The sequence below is a fragment of the Rhamphochromis sp. 'chilingali' genome (genome assembly GCF_963969265.1).
Source record: "Rhamphochromis sp. 'chilingali' genome assembly, chromosome: 9".
NCBI lineage: Eukaryota > Metazoa > Chordata > Actinopteri > Cichliformes > Cichlidae > Rhamphochromis > Rhamphochromis sp. 'chilingali'.
Window position 1 is genome coordinate 7,341,610 of NC_137936.1, and position 24,408 is coordinate 7,366,017.

Genomic DNA, 24,408 nt, shown 5'->3' on the forward strand with positions numbered 1-24,408 from the left:
TTTTTAAAGAGTATAGACAACATCTGGTTAATGAGCTGCTAGACTGCCATGTTATGTATGTATTTCTTAAAGTGTTGGTCCACAGAGCTCTGCTAACATTGTTCCGCTTTAATTTACTACTTCAACATTGCTTTATAATGTAAAAAAACTGCAACTTACAAGTGAAGCTGCACCAATTTATTTTTTAAAGATATCTCATAAGTTAAATGTCTTTACACTGAAATAAAAGACAACAGTTTTGCTAGTTATGCACAGGTGAAATTAAATTGGTCTTTATGTGTCTCATGATGTAAAATAAGGTTGTCACCACCACTCTGGAGGGTTTGCACTCAGAAATTTGAGGAAGTAATCCCTACATCTTGGTAGAGCCTATCAAGCCTATCAGTTGGAGAATAAAGCATGTGTGAACTGCTGTAATCAGATCTGTCCACAGCTCTGTCAGTTTGCAGCAAAGTCAGAGTTTTGTCTGGGTTGCACAGGAATATTCAGTGTCTTGTCTTGTAACCAGTTTGGTTTACTGTTGTGGATTTTAAGGCTGGAGCAGTTTGGTTTTTTTCCACGGATTTCTGTCTGCATTCATTCTCTGTTTAAGTCTAATCATTCTCCCTGCTGCTGACAAGAAAGCCTATAGGGTGACGCTATTGAAACCATGCTTCTGTGTTTGTTTGTTTGTTAGCAAAAGATCCAAGGAAGATGCTCTGAAATTGTTATTTATTTATTTAGAAACAGAATCATTCAGAAACAAGCTCAAAAATATTTCATTCAGGGGTCAGAGTCACTCTTCCACAGGATTAATCTGCAAAGATCCACACACAGATTTTTAATTTTCAGGTTCTTGTAGTTCAAACGAACCAAAGCTCAGTCAGACTTACAAATCAGACTCACTTCCTGTCCCAGGTTATTTACTTCAAAGCTCCTGACAAAATCCAAATCTCTTTTTAACTTGACTCTCAGATGATCAGTTGGAGCCTCTGCTCTCCAACTGATCACTCTGCTCACTGGTTTAGGGCTGGCTTCCTCTAGGCAAAACTAGCTGACACTCCAAGAATGTACTTGAGGCAAGAAGTGAGTAAAGTTGAGATTTTAGCAGTTACGTAATCAAACACAAGTAAGGTGGTCTGAGTAACACTCCCAACAGTGTAGTGCAGCAATCTGGTGTTAAATGACAAGCAGAGGTGGGTTTAAATGCTGCAGATAAGGGTAATGAGAGACAGATGCATCAGCTGGAGTTTAAATGGCCATGCCCACTTCTGAGGAGACTTAAGCAGTTTTTATGCTCATACACACCCATTAAATAGAAGGAGAGATAGACAGAAAAGGAGAAGAAAGACAGAGAGAAAAGAGATCCAGCACCTGGAGGACAACAGGGACATTAACAGCTTTGCCTTGACTGTCGTGGTGCAGCTATAAGCAGGTATGTCTGGTTCTTTGACTGACATAGTGCTTGGTTTAGTTTTTGACTCTTCAGATCAGAGAATAATTTTCTGTGCCCTCCGAATTTTTAATTCCAGTTATTGAGGATTTAGTAGCATCTTAACGGGAGAGTGTAGATTCCAATCAAATGAACCACCCCTATCTAATCTATCCCTTTCCAAGCATACAGAAGAACCTGTGGTAGCTGTCACTTTAACATAAAAAGCACAATCAATTCTGCAGTTTGGATGTTCTAAGCTACTATAATATCATAATGTAAAAAATGGTCCCTAGCATGGTAAGACAGCTTGCTCTCTTAGTACGGATGAAGGCCTCCTTTGTATGATAATATACTAAAAAGAAAGAAAACATAATTTTGTCTACTATATTGCACTGCTTTACTGGTTGAGTCATCTACATCTGGTCCTTTATTAGTCATTTGACAAAGTCCAAACGAGGCATCGTGCATTTCACTCAGCATTGCGTCGCTGTAGCAACTCTGTTACAGGTTTTGTCATCTTTTCAGAGAACTTATGAGGTTCCTTTAGAGCAATTTCTTGATCACCTCAGTTCAAGGCCTTGCTTGTTTGGTTGCTCGGTTTTGCCAATCAACTCTCTGTTCTCCTGGGAACACTCAAAGCTTTAGAAATTGTTTTACACCCTTGCACTGATCTACATCTTTACATTTTTATTGCAGAGGTCTGCAGAAAGTTTAATGTACTTCACAGCTTTTTTTCCCTTTTTTTTTTAATTGAATATAAACAGGTTAAATATACAGGCGAGTGTCTTAATGGACACCAATCAAGATCTAGACACATCTGACCTCAATCATTTCATGACTTCACTTTCCATAAAAGAAAAGGTAGGAATATTTGCAATATGCGATGCTGAAAATTTTTGTCCTGGCATTGCAGTATAAAAATACTGGTTATCTTTAACATAAAATAAAACACGAGAATAAATGAATTACTACAACAACAAAATAAGATTCTGCCTAAAATCCATCTTTTGTTTCCTTCTGTGTCCTTTTAATACAAATTAAAATAAGGTTCTCCACACTTCATCCACTGGTCTCACCAGCTTGCGAGTTTTCTGCCCTCTGCACAAATTCAATTAAATTATTTGTACTTTGCCTCTATTTAAGGATAGTGGTGACTTTGGGGTTCACCTATCTTTAATTGAGTTCTGGTCAAGAAAACGCTTTGTGACAAAAAGCAACTTGACTCAGAAACAAAGATAAAAGGAAAAAAATTAAAAGTGCTCACAATAATTAAAAAACGCTATAAAAGAAAAAGATGCCCTTAAAACTTTGGGTTATGAGTTTGGAATAGTAAACAGTGGCAATCTAAGGCATTACAAGAAAACTGTATAGTCTAAATAATGTTTCTGAGAGTTTCATATTCTGGATGCTGGTTAAACCAAAATGAGGCTATTCTCTTAATGCATGTTATTGAATTCTACACTTAAAAGAAAAAATAGAAAGGTCAAGTTAGTAACAACCTGTTAGGCTAAAGAATAAAATAGTGATAAAACCATGAGATATGACACATTTTTGCAAGAGCTTTGTCTTGTCCGGTACAGAGGAGTCTACTGGGACACTCGCTTTGTGGCCTCATTCTGAGCACCTGGGCCAGTAAAGAAGCAGAAAGAGAAAGAAGTCATTATCATTACAGACAATAACTCCAGGGGCCGTTCATGTAAGGAAAATTCCCACAGGAAAGTCCGCCTGCAGTATGCACATCATTATCAGTATAATCAACTCCCTTGTGAAATTCCACCCCTCTCCCCCCAAAATAGAAAGGAAGTGGTTAGGGTAGATTTCAGTTTCATGATCTGTGGAGAATATGCTCAGGATCCAGGAATACAAACTACACCAAGGGCAAATATGCACTTATCAGAAGCGTCTACATAATTAAAGTATTCATTTCATGTAATTACTGCTTAATCTGATGGGACACAAGCGTTACATTATGAACTTCCTGATATTGAACAACCTGGGCAAGTGTAGAAAACTCGGTAATGTTAGTGGGCTCCATCATCATGGTGACACATCATGGTGGCTTTTTAACCCCGAGATTGTCAGTGCTCATCAGATGCTGTTTTCTGATGAAACAGATTTTGATTCCTTGGTAGAAAAGAAGAGCTCACAGTACTACAGATTTTCCTTGGTTAGAATTTTCTTTGTTTTAGGTTCATCAGGTGAAAAGGCAAACCGTGCCTTGCAAGAGAATTTGGATTTGGAAGGTATTAGTGCGCAAAACTTTCTGCTTTTAGATTTTAATAAAGCAAAAAAGATACATAAAGATAAAAGCCAATATCAGTTGCAGTTTATCTCTGTCATCAAGTAACATCATCTGACTAATACCAACAAAGTCACCAAATTAAGGGTACTACTTTTTGGCCTTAAGTGGAACCTTGTAGTCACAGTGAGGTTGCTAGGCAACCAGCAAAGATTTTAGTGAGCTACAGCTCCCTGCCAAGAAACAGCGTAGCATATAATCTCCCCAAAACTACAACTTAAGATAAGATAAGATAAGATAGAACTTTATTAATCCCTCGGGTGGGTTCCTCTGGGAAATTCGACTTCCAAAAAAAGCACAGCAACGACCGAAGTTACAGTTACAGAATTGTTATATATATACACACACACACACACACACACACACACACACACACACACACACACACACACACACACACACACACACACATATATATAAATACAGAGACAAATATAAATAAAATATACAAAGGGGATAAATAGAATAAATAGGAATAAAAAATAAAAATACAAGTGAATTGCACATTTCAAGTATTGAGTCTATTGCACTGTTGACTATTTACAAAAAGTATTGCACAAGGTATTGTACAGTGAGGTGAAGAGGCACTACAGCTTAGTTGTTCCCCCCTCCTTTGTCCTCCTGTTTCCCCTCCCTCTCCCCTCCAGAGAGGAGTTAAACAGTTTGATGGCGTGTGGGACAAAGGAGTTTTTAAGTCTGTTAGTTCTTGTCTTGGGGAGAAGCAACCTGTCACTGAACAGACATCTAGCTCTCTCTCTCTCTCTCTCTCTCTCTCTCTCTCTCTATATATATATATATATATATATATATATATATATATATATATATATATATATATATATATATATATATATATATATATATGTGTGTGTGTGTGTGTGTGTGTGTGTGTGTGTGTGTGTGTGTGTGTGTGTGTGTGTGTGTTATAATATTGAGATTGTGATTAATTTTTGTTTTTAGGTTACGTTCAGAGGCTAGACATGGACCACAGATGAAAATTAGCCTGTGGTTAATACTGATATATTTAAAATAATATTTATTAATGTTTGTTTGCCTTTGCTGTACAAAGCAATCCACAAATAGTTTTACTTTGGATGTGGCTCATACCCTATTGAGCTTTTCTTTTTGGTATCCATTTTTATAGACAGATTCTAACCATATTGAATGCAAGGGCCAGGTGTTATTTGCAGTCATATTAACATGTTGTTTAAACTGAGATACTGGGAGGCTAATTATAAGTCCACCCTCCACTGCCCCATCCCCAGTGAAAGTCTGTGTGGTGGCTAGTTCAAAAAGCTAAGATGCAGGACAAGACATTTGTAAGTTGAGATATTTTGATGATTGTGTTGTCTAGAAGGCGGACTCATTCTGAACATCTGCCCTGCCTTTGATAAGGTGTTAATGTTACAACCATTAGCAAAATGTAATGTTTTTGTCTGTATTATAGTGTGCTCTCCATCTTAAAGGAAATAACCAGTCAAGTGCTTCACTGAGCAGATATATTATAAGCAGTAGATAAAAGAAACATAAGTTGTAGTAAACACTGCAAACTCTTGAAGCCTGTGAACCTAACTAAACAAAACAAACACAGTACCAAATCCCTGTTTCGTGTTCTGAAGCGGGGAGCAAAGTAACTGTTATGCTGGCTTCAAATTCTATAGGGAAAAAGCATTTATCAACATGCAATTTTAGCCGACAGGGTTGTTGTCTAGTTAGACTGATTAAGTTCCCACACATAACAAACTGCACCTGCAGCTCTTTTGGAGGATGGCTCATTGTCTCATTGTCTTTATATGCTGCTGCATCATCTCCAACATAGCTGTTACCATCCATCAGTCGAATGGAGCAAACAGACTCTGAAGAATTCGCTCCTCCTTACAGTCACACCAAATATGTTTTATCACTGAGCAAAACAGGGAAAGCTCCTGAGACTCAAGTGCTGCCTGCTCTCACATCTGAAGCAATTTTGATGCAAACCAACATATTTCAAAAATATTTGCATGGAAGTGTACACGCAGTCCGAGCCGTATGTGTGTAAGCCAGAAAAAAGTCAAAGTCAGCTTTTCTTTGAGCACAGTCAGAGACTTGTTTTATTCCAAACAAAGACCTAGCTTGTGAGTTGACTGCTGTTATGATAGAGGACAGTTTAGTCCTGAATTCCAACTGCATCTCATCAACTGACTATAAAGAAAAAACGGGACAGCTGTCTTTTGATGTCCTGTTGTCATTTGCATAATCACATTCATTCAACAAGGGTTAAATTGAAAACATACAGGGCACGGACCGGTGTGCTCACCCGCTTTAATGTTAGAACCACGTTTTTTCCTCCACACTGTTTTATTACAAAGGAGCAAGCTAGTGTGTAACATGCAATTTATTTGATAACTGTGAGCTGAAAACAGAATCTGTGCACTGCCACCCTCAGTGAGGACACTTCAGGGTAGATTTGCAACTATAATTTATGGGTTTTTAATTATAAAGGTCTAATGCTTTGTGTCATGTTTATGGTTATTTGCCGAACGTCTTTTGCACTTCTTGTGTTTATTTAGAATTAACAAAAAGTGTCTGCTATTTGTCATTTTTAATTAAGATTTTATTTTAAAAGTTGCAAAAGTTAAATTGCAGTCCCTATACAATCTAAGGAGCTTGGAAAGAAAAGCGTCTGGACTTCTTTAAGTTGCTTCAAGACGTTTCACCTCTCATCTGAGAAGCTTCTTCAGCTCTAGGGTCAAATGGAGTCTCCAGATTTAAGCCCTATGGGAATGTCCTCCAAGAGGAACATGGACGCCCCAATGATCCTCTACCTAATCACACGAGCCAAGGTGTGAAAATGGGTGTAAAGTCACAATCAGCCAAGGTTTCAGATGAACCCACTGTGAGACCTTGCCACACCCTATCATGCGATTTCCTGACGTCAAAAGGTTGTGAGTGGGCGTTAAGGCGTCTGGGAAGGGTTCTTAAAACTGGATTATAGATGGCAGACAGTTGGTATCGTAAGCCACCGCCTCTGTTTAAAGATGGTCGCTCACAGTGGACATAGATGGCTTCTTTCACTCCTCTTTCAAACCATCTGTCTTCTCTGTCCAAAATGTGAACACAGCTGAGTCTTGTCCTGTGGAGGTGGCTCTTCTATGTTGTGTCATGCGCTTGTGAAGTGGCTGTTTGGTCTCTCCAGTGTAGAGGTCTGGGCATTCCTCGCTACACTGTACAGCATACACCACATTGTTAAGTTTGTGTTTAGGAGTTTTGTCTTTGGGATGAACCAGCTTTTGTCTGAGTGTGTGGCTGGGTCTGAAGTACACGAGAATGGAGAAGACTCTCCTGAGTTTCTCTGATAAACCTGCTACATAGGGGATGACAGTATTGTTGCCTTTGTCTTCCTGCTCCTCCCTAGTTGGTGTCGAGACGCTTTTCTTTCCAAGCTCTTTGGACCATGATGACCTGGATGACTGAGAACCTTCACAGACATATCCCCATACAATGCACAGCTTCAAGAACTATTTTTATTCAAATTCTAACACCAACCTTGAACAACCTTGAACTGGAAAGACATCAATTAAATTAAATATAAATATAAATTAAAGCCACATAGTTTTAAGAACTTGAAGTCGAGTAGGTGAAAAATAATGCAAATTATTTGTCACTACAGGTGGAAAAAAAAAGCCATGTAAAAAGTCAAGCTCAGAAGGAGCATCACTCAGTGTAATTCATCGAGCGTATCACTGATGAACCATCAGTTCATTATAAGGTTACTTTTTAGCCAAGTTAGAGTATTCTTTGTTGCTTGCTGTTGGCACTGCTGTCATTCATTAGAATACCAAGAATGAGGCGCCAAAGTCAGGCATTTCCCTGTATTTGAAATGGCCAGAAGAAGAGATGCATCAAACTGTAAGCCAGATGGACAGTTGTGTATGTTATGTTTTCAATTTTTTGCATTTAAAAAAATAAAACGTGGCAAAGGAACTGAAAACGATGTAGCAAGGAATTCATTTTTGTTGCTTAATGATAAATGCAGCATTGTGATTCATCTATCACTGGAAGAAACACAGTCAGCTGACTGCGTTGGACCATAAGTCACCAATCCCCTAAATCTCAAAGTGGCATTTGCTTATAGGACTATTCCTGGTTTTAATTTGTGGATGACCTACTACTACAGCACTGCTGTTGTGAAGTCGCCGTTGAGGCGCACCCTGAGAGTCCTCCGTGCTGTTAATAATGATTCATAGCACTTCCTCCTCCTCAGTGTGTGAGAAGGATTTCAGAGGGAAGAGACAAATCAGAGCTGCTTTTTATATCCCGACCTTTCAATCAGGATCTGACCTGTCTATAATAAATGACACCGAACCCTGGATGTGTAATGTATGTGTGCTGCCTCAACAAATTGCTTCACTGGGGACCAGAGGAGAGCCTTTCTTTTCCTGGCACATGAAACTCCAGGGAGAAAGAGCCTTCGAATGCTGCATTCAAACTTCAAGCTGTGCCCAGCTTCAAAATTTAAAAAAGAAAGAAAGAAGAAGCTGCATTTAAACACTATTACACGAGTGCCTTTTCTATTAACAGCTGCACAGAAGAACAGAATGGCTCCGATCGTATGAAAACCTGCAGCCATTTGTCATATTATTATGTCTGCTGCAGCTTTAATCAGGAACCCGCTTGGTAAGGTGTCAGAAGTGGCTTCTGCTATTGCCTCAAGTCACACTTCTGTGTTATTACATATCTGAAATTTTATTTGCTTACTGAGCCAACACAGGTTTCTCACTCTAATTGTCTCTTCTGGGAGAGAGGTCTTAATGTGTGATGGGAGGAAACATGAGTTTTTGACCCACATTCATCTGACCACAGATGAGACTGGGTGACTGAAAAGAAGCGGTCGGCTCAGTGACAGTAAACGTTCAAATCATTCACAAATTCAACAAAATATTTAATCTGTTCAGGTAGACCTGTGAGAATACAGGGAAATATCTCAACAAGAGAAAATTGTAAGCATTATGGGAGTAAAGAATTTTAAAGGTTAATAGAAGCAACAGAAGCATAAATAATTCACCTTTAGTGTGGCCAGATGGAGAAATAACTCGTGACTATTCAAACTGTTTAGAAAAAAGCTTTCATTACGGGTTGTAGTTATGAGGGCTGATTCTGCAAGAGGAAATAGCAGAGGCACTATAAATTCAACTATCGACTAGAAATACTTGCACTTGACACTCGTTTTAAAGCATGTGCAGTACAGTCCATTCAGAAAGTTTTCAAGCAGGTTTTGTGTAGCTTGTTGCGTTTCACTTGTCTTATCACTCTTACAGACAATAACAAACAAAAACAGGTTTTTCTGGCATTTTGATTTTTTTTCATTTGAATAAGTCCTCATGCCCTTCTCTTAATAGTAGGTTAAATCAGCATCAGAATACTTTAATTGTCCCTAAGGAAATTATGTAAAGCGTTCATGCTCTCCCCTGTAAAACAGAGAAACACACAATGTCTGCAGATTGTGTCTTTGCCAACAATGACAGCTACAATGGTAAGAAATAAACCTACATGCTTGGCACGCCTTTCTTTTCTCACCGTCTGCTGTTCAAACCAGAATTGTCTAACCTCAACTTGCGAATGGCATAAATGAGATGATGGTGTATCAAGCTACGGTGCCAGCTGGGATAGGCTTCCCCTCAACTCTTAATTGGATCAGCAGTTAAGAAGGTGGATGGATGCATGGATGAATAGATGGGGTCCTTATGCAGCATATAACACATATGTTTCACCGTGACGATTTTTCAATGAACCATTTGTGTGTGTGGTGTGTGACATTCGATTGCCTCCGCTGGATATAACGCTGGTTTGGCAACAAAAAGCTCAGATAAACAGACCCTGCCTTTCTAACATGTCAAGAAGGAAAGTCCAGCTAATGTTTGTGAAGTACAGGGAGTGCAGAATTATTAGGCAAATGAGTAATTTGTCCACATCATCCTCTTCATGCATGTTGTCTTACTCCAAGCTGTATAGGCTCGAAAGCCTACTACCAATTAAGCATATTAGGTGATGTGCATCTCTGTAATGAGAAGGGGTGTGGTCTAATGACATCAACACCCTATATCAGGTGTGCATAATTATTAGGCAACGTCCTTTCCTTTGGCAAAATGGGTCAAAAGAAGGACTTGACAGGCTCAGAAAAGTCAAAAATAGTGAGATATCTTGCAGAGGGATGCAGCAGTCTCAAAATTGCAAAGCTTCTGAAGCGTGATCATCGAACAATCAAGCGTTTCATTCAAAATAGTCAACAGGGTCGCAAGAAGCGTGTGGAAAAACCAAGGCGCAAAATAACTGCCCATGAACTGAGAAAAGTCAAGCGTGCAGCTGCCAAGATGCCACTTGCCACCAGTTTGGCCATATTTCAGAGCTGCAACATCACTGGAGTGCCCAAAAGCACAAGGTGTGCAATACTCAGAGACATGGCCAAGGTAAGAAAGGCTGAAAGACGACCACCACTGAACAAGACACACAAGCTGAAACGTCAAGACTGGGCCAAGAAATATCTCAAGACTGGTTTTTCTAAGGTTTTATGGACTGATGAAATGAGAGTGAGTCTTGATGGGCCAGATGGATGGGCCCGTGGCTGGATTGGTAAAGGGCAGAGAGCTCCAGTCCCACTCAGACGCCAGTAGGGTGGAGGTGGAGTACTGGTTTGGGCTGGTATCATCAAAGATGAGCTTGTGGGGCCTTTTCGGGTTGAGGATGGAGTCAAGCTCAACTCCCAGTCCTACTGCCAGTTTCTGGAAGACACCTTCTTCAAGCAGTGGTACAGGAAGAAGTCTGCATCCTTCAAGAAAAACATAATTTTCATGCAGGACAATGCTCCATCACACGCGTCCAAGTACTCCACAGCGTGGCTGGCAAGAAAGGGTATAAAAGAAGAAAAACTAATGACATGGCCCCCTTGTTCAACCCCATTGAGAACCTGTGGTCCATCATCAAATGTGAGATTTACAAGGAGGGAAAACAGTACACCTCTCTGAACAGTGTCTGGGAGGCTGTGGTTGCTGCTGCACGCAATGTTGATGGTGAACAGATCAAAACACTGACAGAATCCATGGATGGCAGGCTTTTGAGTGTCCTTGCAAAGAAAGGTGGCTATATTGGTCGCTGATTTGTTTTTGTTTTGTTTTTGAATGTCAGAAATGTATATTTGTGAATGTGGAGATGTTATATTGGTTTCACTGGTAAAAATAAATGATTGAAATGGGTATATATTTGTTTTTTGTTAAGTTGCCTAATAATTATGCACAGTAATAGTCACCTGCACACACAGATATGCCCCTAAAATAGCTAAAACTAAAAACAAACTAAAAACTACTTCCAAAAACATTCAGCTTTGATATTAATGAGTTTTTTGGGTTCATTGAGAACATGGTTGTTGTTCAATAATAAAATTATTCCTCAAAAATGCAACTTGCCTAATAATTCTGCACTCCCTGTATATCCAACAGACAGCCAGATCAGGGGAAATGGAACAACAATCATTTTGGAACAATCTTGAACCGTGAAACAGCAATCAACACATTTACTGGTCAGTCGCTGGTTTCTTTTTCACATCATTGAGAACTGTGGCTAAACGGGTTCAGTCTTTATTTTATCTCAGCACATGCTTCTCATGATCTGGGTCATTCAGGTTCCTTTCAGCCCACTCACATTGGGCTGCCATATTGAGCAATATCTTTGGTCTGGCCATTCCACCATAAAGGCATCCGATATATGCCTTGCTACAGTCTTGGAAAACACCGTTAATAAAGATCCCTAACACTTGTGTTAGACTTGTGACAGTGATGGATTGTGTATACAGTGATGGGTAAAAATACTGAATCCGTTTTAAGATGACCTGAAATATAAGAAAGCACAGAAGAGGAAATGAGTGTACTGAGCATTTATATCCACGTCTTGTTTCGTGGGAATCCAGCCACAGGAGGCAGTGGGATACAATATGCAGTCCCCATCCTTGTGGGACTGTGCAGTATGTTCTGTTCCAGATCCAAGGGAGATGGATAATCTTTCTTTTTTTCCTCCTCCAGAAAAGCTTTCCGTGTGACAGTATCTTGTCTGACTTGCCACCCCTGGAGCATCAGTGAGGCATCTCTGGGCATCTAAAAAAAGCACACTGGGAGAGGGAGATTTCCTCCATGTGTTGCTCCTGAAGTACTGGAGCAGATCCTTGGACTGATTTCCTCTCATGATTTCCTAGACACAACAGGTGCCTGTTTACTTGTGATCAGGCCTTTAGACAATCTACCGCGGGGGGGCGGGAGGACCAGCTGAATGAGCAATGAAACAATTTTATGTGACCTTGAACGGCGTTGACAGCATGATGTGTTGTTCAATATCTGAAAAAACCCCAGTTATACTGATGGATTTTAATTTTCACTGAGAGGGCTGCTGCTTGTCAGCAGTATTCTCTTTTGGTTTGCACTTGAGGGTATCCTTAGCAGTCACTCCCAAGTACTGTTAAGAGCACTTTTAAGCCTGTGATGAATTTATTTCTATGCAAATTTTCTTTGTAATGATAATAACTATGTTAATAGGTCCCACGGCATATTGGGCAATTTAGTTTCTAACATCTACTTTGGCATCTTTGTCTGACAAAAGGGCTGAAAAGATTTCAGCTCCTCACTACAGGCCAGCACACTGAAATTAGCATAGACTCTCTTGCCCAGTCTTTCCTAGGAGGCTCTGTTTGTGCAAAGACAAGGAAACCCTACCATGGCACACATGACAGAAGAATTTATGACCATGGAAAACATGGAAATTCTTACACATTCAAACGAATGTTCCCACTAGGTCTCCAGTACCTCACTAGCCTGGAGAGGGGAGGCATGTAAAGTCATCTGTGTGCTGCACTGTGAGGTCCAGCTCTTTTCCTAAAGTGGTACAAGCCTGTTTAGCATCTTTGTTGTATATATGTAAGACCAGCTTGTAGCTTGTAGTTGAAGGAGGAAAAACATGTGTAAAATTTAAACATTCATCCAGCAAGGCCACAGCTCGTAATGAACAGTGACTGAGTCGTTAGTGCTACTGTTTAGATTGTTATTGTTGCAGAACTGTGAACAATAAGCAGCACTGATCAATAATTTTATTATTTCTTAATAAGGACAAATGCCATGACTGTGCAATGTGAAAGTGCTCACTTACACTGATGAACCCAGAGCAAATGATCAATTCTTTGGTTTTCCTTTGCTCTGCAGAGCATTTAGTGTCTTTTAGCTCATTGTTTTGTTTTTGTGGTGCTTAATTTTAGTCCTGTTTCAGCCTCACTACACGTGACTGCTGGAAAACATCTGATAAAGTTGCTGTTTACCACCTGCCCAGCAAAAATACCAAACAAATGGCAGAATGGCACCATTGTGTAATATACCATTTGTTCAGCGGTTTACATGGCTGACCAAATGCTAATTTTTTGTCATATCTGTTAGCAAACAACTGTTTTCTAAACCAAATCAAATCTAAAAGCTTATAATGTGTCAAATGTGCTGTTTTCATATTCTACTGTTCCTGAGTGGACAAAAAAAAGCTTTGTTTTTCACTTGCTGTTTACATTCAAACAACATGAGTGAGTCATTTGCCACTGAAAAACAAAGATAAGGGTAGATAAGAACATAAAAACCGAGATTTTTAGACAATCTGAGTGATGAAATTTCAAACCGCTCAACTAGACTCTGCAGCGTGCTAGCCCCAGGGCCCCAGAAATACAGCCCTAAGTTTAAAGTGCAGAGGATCCACAGCTGAGGGCAATAAAACAGATGGATGAACTTTCTTCAAAATATTTGTGAGATAAACGAAAGAAAACAAGCCACAGTACCAACATTACTGCCAACAGTTGATGGAGGATGAAATAGCATCATGCCAATAAAACAAACAATATAAATAAATAAATAAAATAAAGGAGAAAAAAAGATGAGGAAGAAGAAGAAAACTATATTACATGATAGACAGAAAGGAAACTCCATCATCATTAGGCGACCTTGGTTAGAAGGAATCAAAGGTAGCAGTTTTCAGTCTTTGTTCAATCTGTCTGATGAAAATCGTGCTGAGTATAGACATAACTGGGTTAGCATGTCAGCTTTTTCTACAGCACGCATGGACAGAGTGATGCTGCTGCTGCCTTCACATTGCCAACCTGCTTCCCAATTTCCCCTCTGATCCCACGCAGAAACACGGGCAGATAAAACAGAAGCGAGGTATACGGCAAGCCAGAAACCCCCAGCATGACAGAGAAGGGAACACCGAGGCTCATTAACAGCAGCCGCCTGGACCAATCCCAGTGCTCAGTGTAGGGAGTAAGAGCCAACTCGCTCCATTACAGGGACGAGAGAGACTTCTAAAGGGCAAGACCATCTGGAGCAAGCCTCACTCATTTTTTCTTAACTGCATATGGGCGGGAGGCAGAGCCCAGATTCATCAGGCAAGCTGATAATCAGATGCCACCGACACTCATTCATGTGGCTCTGTGTCGGGTCAATTGTGGCCGCTGGTGAAATGTAGCAGCTGAACTGAAGTTTCAAAGACACTCAGCATGGCTAAAATATTTTTGTGAACTTAAAGCAGTCAAGTTTTTGAAAGCAACGGGGCTTAATCAGACAGAAGGACGTGTCTTTAAGTAACAATAAGTGCAACCATGTCGTCTCCCTCAGTGTCCAGGAAGTGTCAGAGGAATGCCGCAGGGACAGGTGAAAACTCAGACTCCAGTGTTATGATGACATCCGTCCCCCTGAGGACAAATAGCTGCAATATGAAAAATTGATACAGGGCAGAAAATAGACTCCCAGTCTGAGAGAGAGTAAGGGTGACCATGAGGCTACTGCAGAAGGAGTCTAAATTATAGCAACACAATTTACCCAAATTAATTATTCACTGGGCAGGAGGCTGCTATCAGTAACTAGACACACAATTACAAAGACACAAGGTTGGGCTTGTTTAAGGGTACATCCAGAAGAAAACTAATGAGGGCTGACACACTGATTGATAGCAGACTCCAGAAGCTATTTGTCTGCCCTCTGCGTGAAGCTCTTTGCTGAGAATGCGTCTGGAAAAGCCTCTTCCAGGATTAGGAGCACAAGGAGAACGGATGAGAGTAACAAGTAGTCATAATATTTTCCTGTGAAATTAAAGAATAAGATTCCAGTGATGGTGGCATACAGCGGTGCTTGGAGCAAATCCTCAGAGCCTTAGAAAAATAATGACCTCTTCAGGATTACATTGCAATATGTATATACATGAAGCGTCCTGGAAAATGCTGTTGCAGTAACCCCATTGCTTCTCAACTCAAGGGAGCTGTTCAACATGCTCACAAGTGACAGCAAGCCTTAATAAGTAAGCCAGTAGCCAGGCTGCACGGAACACTGCTTCCGTGCTCTGGGCAGATACATAGATAATCAAAGCATGACAGTAGGTTTTACATTTCAAATAACCCAGGGTGCATTACCAGCAGTTATTTACAGTGTAAGCACTACACATTAATTTTTAAACAGGCCCTTAAGGTCTGGTTGACAGACAAAGCTGGCAAGCAGGAGCAGCCGAATGCACTGTTGTTGTTTTTTCGATTCACAATATGAAACATAGTAATGGCACCAAGCAAAGTGCTGGAGAATGCATTATTAATGCGCTGATGATGTAATACGTAAAGGTCATAGCCATTGTCTCTGCACACAGTCATTCATCATTTATTGTGTCTCCGTGTACAGAGATGCACAGTATTACTGTACAACCAAATTAAAATATAGATTTTTCCTTTGCAGATATATTCAGGGAGTCCGTTTTAAACACGCGTGTGATTATCCGGCTACAAATCAGGATGATATCATTTATTTCTTGGATACTCTCTTTTGAGCGAAAGCCCACAGGAGATAAAGCGACAGCTTGGCAGATGTCTTTTCTTACTGGGAGTAGTGGGAGTCCCAGACGCCAAAAATGAGACTGCACAGCTGCCACGTCTCCATCTGCACCAGTGTTGCGTATGTCAGCCGGCTTTCGTGTACAGGTGTGTCCCCCTGGCTCCGCTCGCTGGAAACGAGGCGGTGAGAGCTCGTGTTCGGTAATCCTCCTTTCTGGCTTTCGCCGCCGCAGTTTTGTGATCTCATTTTCCATGTGTGTCTCATTAATCCCCGTCACGGCCAAGTGGCCCGGCGCTCCTGCTGTCATCACCTCGTAGGGTCCTCAAGCCACCGCACGCCAACCCAAGGCCTCGGAACAAAGCGGACAGGCGAGGAGGGGGGAGAGCGGCGCCTGTGCACCGGGCCACAAATCATGGATGAGGGTCGGACTGTCGCAGACTGTGAGAACTCACCTTGACTTGGCTTCTTGCAGCCCTATAAATGAAGACTGTGTGCTCTCTGATAGATGACGTGCATCAAAATAGAAGACCACAGGGTTGTTTGGCCATGATAAGTGTCACTTAGAGCTGCCACACAGACACAGACACACATTTTATATGGGAAGATATTTGTTCAAGTTAATGTCACATTCAGTAGATTTTTAGTTATCACTTGAAAGTACTGTATATGCGTAATGAATTCAATCATACTTATTAAACTAGATGGAGCTGTGGCTTGAGTATGCTATGTGTTGTGTAATGAGGGCGCTAATGATGCTTTAAAATTGTTTACTGGAAAGCTCACCACTTAGCGCTTAGTTCAGTCTTTTATCACACGGCTTCACGACTAACTTCAATATCTTCAAATGACGGCATTTGTCATTGCACTGCGAAGATGGGAGTCAATCAACTGCTACCGAATATGCAAAGTGGAGCACAGAGGACCGTGGAGAAGATGAGACTGCTTTCTTCTTCCAAACAAATATGAGTGTAGCCTACTGTTTTGTGATAGTATAATCTCAAAGTGTAAAGATTCAAATAAAAGTAGAGCTAATTGCGTCATATGTATGTGTGGATGGTGGTGTTCTTCCTCTTCTTTTGGCAGCTGTCGCCCCCATCTCTCCTTTTTCCTAGCATCCTTGTCTATCACCTAAACCCTCTGCGTGTCCTCCTTCACTACATCCATGAATTTTCTTTCTGGTCTTCCTCTTTAGGTCCTGCCTGGCAGCTCCACTATCCCTCCCCTGCACATGTCCAAACCATCTCCATTCCAAGCAATCCTGGTCTCTCTTACTTTGTCTCCAAAACACTCAGCCTGAGCTGTCCCTCTGATGTAATCACTTCAAATCCTGTCCCTTCTGAAAATTTTGGCACCTCCAGCTCAGCCTCCTTTTTTGCCACCATCTTCAAACCATACATCATAGCAGGTCTCACTATCACCTTGTAGACTTTTCTGTCGCAAATGACCCTCATACATGCCCTAAACCACGCTCACATGCTTCTCTGCCACTCCTGACTTCCTCCTGCACTATCACAACTCCTCTCTTGGCACCCTATCATATGCTTTCTACAGATCCACAAAAACACACTGCAACTTCTGACCTTCTCTATATTTCGCCAGTATAGAGAAGGTCATTGCATCTGTAGTGCTTTTCTTACCATGAAGCCATACTGCTGCTCACTGACCATCACCTCTGTTATCAACCTGGCTTCATCAGCTTTCACCCTCTGTAGTTACTACAGCTCTGCTCATTACCCATCAGGTACCAGTATGTCCTTATTGGAAACTATTGCTAAGCATTAGCAGAAGGAAGACCATACAGATTTTAAACAAACCCCCGGTTGTCTGTACTTACTCATAATAGTAATAATAATAGTATTATTAGCCATGGAAAACTTTCATGTTATAAATAGCCTAAGCATCAAACATCGCTACTCGAAGTAGCTCCGTGTTGTTGTCAGATCTAGCTATAAGCAGGGGCGCATCTTATCCATCAAATCAAAGTTCCAGAAAATAATTTTCATTTTCTTTCAGCCAGTGTAAAAGTAGCAAAGGAAATCTGCTGTTGTGTGCAGCGTCTGAACTCTCCGAATGCACACCCTGTTAAAAAGTGATCAGAGCTGCAAATATGCCGAGGTCAGAAGAAACCTGACTGCTGGAACTCTCGGAGCATGCAGGTTTAACTATAACCTCAGAGCATAAAGTAACACATATACACACACATACTCCAACAGATAACCTGTTCTAACTCATGTAGTTTTGATATTTTTCTGTGTAACCTGAGCAGTTCTGCTTTATCTGTTGGTTGTTTGCTGATTACATGTGTCATGATGGCCTCTGTCCCTAGGTTAAGCTAACAGGGAAAATACTAACTCGGCTACTTTTCCGCTTACATTTGACTCATGCTGTGTCACTTCTTTTTTTTTTTTTTTTTTCCTGTCCCGTTTGGATCTTTAGCCATCAGAATTGTTGTCTGAAGGCCAAGAAAGAGATAGAGGGGAAAGGAGGGAAGAAAAAAAAAAGAAAAACAAACAAAACACCTGGATCACCTGTATGGAGATAAAAAACCAGAAGAGAAAACAAACAACAAAGAGCAACATAATAAAAACAACACCATCACAATAAACTAGCTAACAATAGATAACAGTAGATACTTTTTTAATTTCACCTGTTGAGAATGAAAAAAGAAAACAAGCAGAAGAAAACAAGAGCAATAGAATAAACAACATCACGATGATATATGAGAATATAACAGTAAATACTACATATTAAACATTATTGTGCAGCACGTAGGATCGACAGCGCACAGTGTGCTTTGAGGGTGTAGTTTGTGTGTGTGAGCACCCGTGTGTACACCTGTGAGCATGGACGCGCTTGTTTTTAAAAGGTTCCTTCATGTAATGATCTGCTAGAGGGTGTGGGGGGGCCACAGCCCCGTCCTCCAGGGCATGAAGCAGGTATGGTGCTGTGTCACTTCCATTGTACTAGTACTATTGTAATGCTGCTGCACCTTGATTCAGAAGATCCACACTGCAAATTTGAAAGTCTGTTATCACTGACAGTTGCTCTTTGGAAAAGGAAGATGGAAAACACCCTTCTTTTACTTACACTTACACATGCTGCTTCCTGCAAGCTGCATCATATTATTGTTTTCAAATTCTGTCAGGGTGGCTGTAGCTCAGGTGGTAGAGCAGGTCAACTACTAACCGGAAGGTTGGTGGTTTGATTCCAAAATATAAATAAATAAATAAATGTGACCGCACATCACAGTGTGTCCGATGTGTATGATGCTTATTTTTGGATCATATAAAATTAAAATATGCCAGCATCTGAACAGGGACCAACCTGCCAGCTACTAGATGGCTGCTCTAACTTCTGGTCACTTATTATTTCAGCTGCACAACCTAACACTGCAGGCTAGAACAAGACTAACTGATGAGCAGCAACTTCATGGAGAGGTGAAGCAAGGTTATGTTTTCTTATCAAGTGAAATATTAGAGGTTTTTTAACATTAAATCACAACTGAGTTTCTACATAAAAGTTCCTTCTACTATTTTCAGCTCTTTCACTTTTCATGATGCAATGGCAACGTATTCGAAACCTTGTTTTATACGCCTCTTATAGTGCTTGTTCTGTAGAAAATCTGTTTTTCATGCCATCTGCAAGAGTTCAGTCTACACGAGGTGATAGCAAGTGTTTTTTGACAGCTTTTCCCTCTACACACTCCAAAAGCTTAAGTTGTTTTTGTGCAATTCAAAAACCATATCCCAAGTGAGTAAAGTGTTGCCACAACTGGTGAAAGTGGGGATTTGACAGTTATATCAACCATCTTTCCATCCATCCATTTCTGTTCTCATCAAAAGTGGGTCAAAGCGGCAGCAGGCCAAGACAGAACATGCATTCCTGAAAGAAATGCAACCTACGTAAAATACCATAATGACATCTACCAATTTAGTGTTTGAAATGATGTCAGAACAAGGTATTGTTACAACCGAATGAAAAAGAAATACAGATATAAAGATATATATAATGAAAGTAGGACTTTAAATGGCTTCTTCTTCTTCAAAATAAACCAATAAAAATGTGACTGGACTCAAACAAAAGTACTCTTTCACTGAGGACAGACGCTGAGTCTACTTGATGTCAAGTATTATGAGACCTGTGATTCTCGCCTGCTTTGCTTATTTTAAAGAAAAAGAGCAAATACAAAATTCCCAGCACAGTAAACTGGATGATCATAAACAGTCTCTAGTAGTACATATTTTAACACCTTAATAGCTTTCCTGGATTATGGGTGAACAATGGGTGGCTGAACTCAACTCAGAGCCAATCATCAGAGGAGTCTCTGTATTGGAGTTTTATTCCTTTTTTCATTCCTACATGGAGCAGACAGAAATATACACAATTTACCAGTGGGGTAGAGGATCAACAGGATTTAGAGAGATAATGGGACACGTTGAATAAAATATAATATTTAACTGTCCTTCTCTTGCCACTTTTATGATTCTGCAAAGCCATCAAACCAGCAAAGTAAGACTTGTCAAGTGGTTGAACAATGAATATAAAGTAAATGATGCTTTGTAAAGGCTAAAAATGAACTTCGTGACAATCTGGCTGCAGCCGCTACTTCCAGTCATGGGGTCATGGCCAGATTAGCCTCTGTTCCAGTAGCTTTGGAAACTATTAGAGTTTTTCTACCAGTGGTTTTTCCACCAGTGGTCAAAGAGCAGTGCTTGTTTCTTGTTTTTATCACCCATAGTGTATGTGGAAACAATTCAAAATCTACTGCAGTGGTGGCTGCTTCATGATTTTGAAGAAGAAAACAACAAAACTTTCCGAGAGCCAATAAAACCTGTGGTTCCTGTGAGCAATAGAAGTGCAGCAGTGCGAGAAGGCTATTAACATCAGTAAAACACATGATGTTTATAGCCATACTCAATAACATGTTTCATAAATTTGGCTTTGTACAGCACCACGACAGATTATCACATACATGTCTCAGCTCAGCTCCTTTTCCCCTAAAGTTTGGCAAACACCTACTGATCTCATATGAACAAAGACTTAATAGACTTTTAATAAAGGCTTGATTTTAAGTTATTAACATTTATAGTTATAAATGTCATTCATCTGGTGAGTAATGTGTTCTTTCTTCTGGAATAGAAACAAAATCCTTTCAACTATACTGAGTTCACTGTGTGGCAACAATAACACCCAGTCAAAACTGATAAATCATGCTTTTTAGAATTGCGTTATGGAAATGGGAAGTTATGGTAATATTTAAAAAATAGCAAACACATGCCTGCTACATTACACATACCTCCAAGAGATATGGATGCACATTAGCATTGATCAGGAGTTGTGTTTCTGTCCATTGGATTCATGCTGTCAGGGGCTCGGTCTGTGACCCAGCACTTTGAGTTTATTGTTTTATTTGTTATTTCTTAGGTACAGTGGGGCAAAAAAGTATTTAGTCAGCCACCGATTGTGCAAGTTCCCCCACTTAAAATGATGACAGAGGTCAGTAATTTGCACCAGAGGTACACTTCAACTGTGAGAGACAGAATGTGAAAAAAAAATCCATGAATTCACATGGTAGGATTTGTAAAGAATTTATTCGTAAATCAGGGTGGAAAATAAGTATTTGGTCAATAACAAAAATACAACTCAATACTTTGTAACATAACCTTTGTTGGCAATAACAGAGGTCAAACGTTTACTATAGGTCTTTACCAGGTTTGCACACACAGTAGCTGGTATTTTGGCCCATTCCTCCATGCAGATCTTCTCGAGAGCAGTGATGTTTTGGGGCTGTCGCCGAGCAACACGGACTTTCAACCCCCGCTACAGATTTTCTATGGGGTTGAGGTCTGGAGACTGGCTAGGCCACTCCAGGACTTTCAAATGCTTCTTACGGAGCCACTCCTTTGTTGCCCGGGCGGTGTGTTTTGGATCATTGTCATGCTGGAAGACCCAGCCTCGTTTCATCTTCAAAGTTCTCACTGATGGAAGGAGGTTTTGGCTCAAAATCTCACGATACATGGCCCCATTCATTCTGTCCTTAACACGGATCAGTCGTCCTGTCCCCTTGGCAGAAAAACAGCCCCATAGCATGATGTTTCCACCCCCATGCTTCACAGTAGGTATGGTGTTCTTGGGATGCAACTCAGTATTCTTCTTCCTCCAAACACGACGAGTTGAGTTTATACCAAAAAGTTCTACTTTGGTTTCATCTGACCACATGACATTCTCCCAATCCTCTGCTGTATCATCCATGTGCTCTCTGGCAAACTTCAGACGGGCCTGGACATGCACTGGCTTCAGCAGCGGAACACGTCTGGCACTGCGGGATTTGATTCCCTGCCGTTGTAGTGTGTTACTGATGGTGACCTTTGTTACTTTGGTCCCAGCTCTCTGCAGGTCATTCACCAGGTCCCCCCGTGTGGTTCTGGGATCTTTGCTCACCGTTCTCATGATCATTTTGACCCCACGGGATGAGATCTTGCGTGGAGCCCCAGATCGAGGGAGATTATCAGTGGTCTTGTATGTCTTCCATTTTCTGATGATTGCTCCCACAGTTGATTTTTTCACACCAAGCTGCTTGCCTATTGTAGATTCACTCTTCCCAGTCTGGTGCAGGTCTACAATACTTTTCCTGGTGTCCTTCGAAAGCTCTTTGGTCTTGGCCATGGCGGAGTTTGGAGTCTGACTGTTTGAGGCTGTGGACAGGTGTCTTTTATACAGATGATGAGTTCAAACAGGTGCCATTCATACAGGTAACGAGTGGGGGACAGAAAAGCTTCTTACAGAAGACGTTACAGGTCTGTGAGAGCCAGAGATCTTCCTTGTTTGAGGTGACCAAATACTTATTTTCCACCCTGATTTACGAATAAATTCTTTACAAATCCTACCATGTGGATTCATGGATTTTTTTTCACATTCTGTCTCTCACAGTTGAAGTGTACCTCTGGTGCAAATTACTGACCTCTGTCATCATTTTAAGTGGGGGAACTTGCACAATCGGTGGCTGACTAAATACTTTTTTGCCCCACTGTATGTGGAAAAGATGTTAAGTTCTTGTATTATTATCAGGTTCCCTTGAGTTTTGAGTCTAGTTTAGGTTATTCTTTGTATTCTTAGTTATGAGTCTGTTCCTATTCTCTTCATTATATGGTCTGCCTTGTCCTCAGTGTTTTACCTTCTGTATGCCGGCGTTTAAGTCTCCATTGTCGGTGTGTCGTGTGGAGTCTGTGTGCATTAGTCTGTCTTGTGTCATGTCTGTGTCCTGTTAGGCTTCCTGTTTTATTTTGAAGGGGTCTTTGTGTTCTGTGTTCATTGTTTTAGTTTCCCTTTCTCCTGTGGTGTCATCATATTAATTTTTGTCAGCTGTTTCCCCATGTGTTTCCCTTCCCCTCATCACCTCTTGTGTATTTAGTCTGTGTGTTTCCATTGGTTCCTCGTCACGTCGTCTGTGTTTCTTCCCGTCACGTCAGCTTCTTGTAATTTTCATGTCCATGTTCACATTTCATGTTTTTTCGCGCCATAGTTCCTTACATGTACCTGTTTAGCATTATGTTCACATCATGGTAATCATAATTTAGTTTCTTTCCAGTGTAGGTTTTAGTTTAGTTGTCACCCTGTTAGCCTTTTGCTTTATTTTGTATGCTTGAGTATCAGCCCCAAATAAAGGCTGGTTTTTTTGTTCGTGTTTATTGCGTCTCCTCGCCTGTGTCAGCAATTGGGTTCTCCTCATACAATCCACGCGGTCAGACCGTGACACATGCAAGTGTTTACTGTCTTTTGGCTCTCTTTTGGCTTCCACCCAACAGCGTTCTGTCAGGGCAAGCAAGCCAAGCAGTGCTTGTCCAGTGAAATCTAGACATTAGACATCAATCTCTCACTTGTCATTTCAAACAGCTTCTTACATGTTTGCATCAGTTCTTTAATTACTGCAATCTTGTGGCTACAGCTGGTTATTGCCTCTGGTACACATGTGAGCTAATAGAACTCTTACACTGAGCTCAGCTATAAACATCTGCAGCGGTAATGTTGATCGATGAACTGACCATGGATAATACTTTGATCCTGTGTGTGTCCTGCATGTATGGCAGCACTGACAATAAAGTTGACTTTGACTTTCACACTGATGGACTTTTATCTGCAGAGTAAGTACATTTACTTATGACGCTTTGAGTAAAATGTATTAATACATAATATAATCAGTAATGAGGTGTTTCTGTATTGTGGTGTTGCTACTTTTACTAAAGGAATGCTTTAAAAAAAGTAGTATTAATATTTTGCAATTCTTCAGGCAGAAAGGAGTGTGCCCAGGAAGAATGCAGAAGGTCCATGAGGTTGGCAACATATAAAGAATAAAAGACAGGAAGCACAAAAAAACATGAAAAGGTACGTTTCATCTTCTCTGTCTGCCTTTCTGTGAAAGTCACTGCATGTCACTTTTTCTTCTATTCCCTTTAGGGGTCTCTACTGTGGATCATCTGCCTTCAACTCACCATATCCCATCATGCCAACTCTCTGTCCTCTCTCACTTTATCATAAACTTCCTCTGTGATCTTTCTCTTTTCATCATTTCTTCTGTTTACTGTCCTTTTCCCAGTATGTCCACATTCCAACCATCTTAACCCAGCCATGAAAGAACCACAAGCCTAGCGCCGATCTTTGGCAATCGTCTCTTTTAGCTCACCTGATAACATCAGTTCATTAAAACAAGAAACACCTTTCATATTATATATAGTAATTATATCCATTAAAAATAAACCGTATTTAGTTTAGCTTTAAAATGGACTGTCCCCTGATGTCAGCACAAAGTTGATCTAAATTTATTGCATTATTAG

General features: G+C 40.6%; 1 long non-coding RNA gene across 2 annotated transcripts; it reads left to right on the forward strand.

Annotated features, from left to right (window-relative positions):
• The first annotated feature begins 1,150 nt into the window (after nucleotides 1-1,150).
• On the forward strand, nucleotides 1,151-24,194 carry LOC308402962. Of its 2 annotated transcripts, none has more exons than XR_013972835.1 (3): nucleotides 1,151-1,414; nucleotides 23,865-23,959; nucleotides 24,032-24,194. It is a non-coding gene; the product is annotated as an uncharacterized lncRNA (long non-coding RNA). The 2 variants fall into 2 exon arrangements; XR_013972836.1 differs by lacking the exons at nucleotides 23,865-23,959; nucleotides 24,032-24,194 and adding exons at nucleotides 11,186-11,265; nucleotides 11,765-11,925.
• Nucleotides 24,195-24,408: the final 214 nt, after the last annotated feature.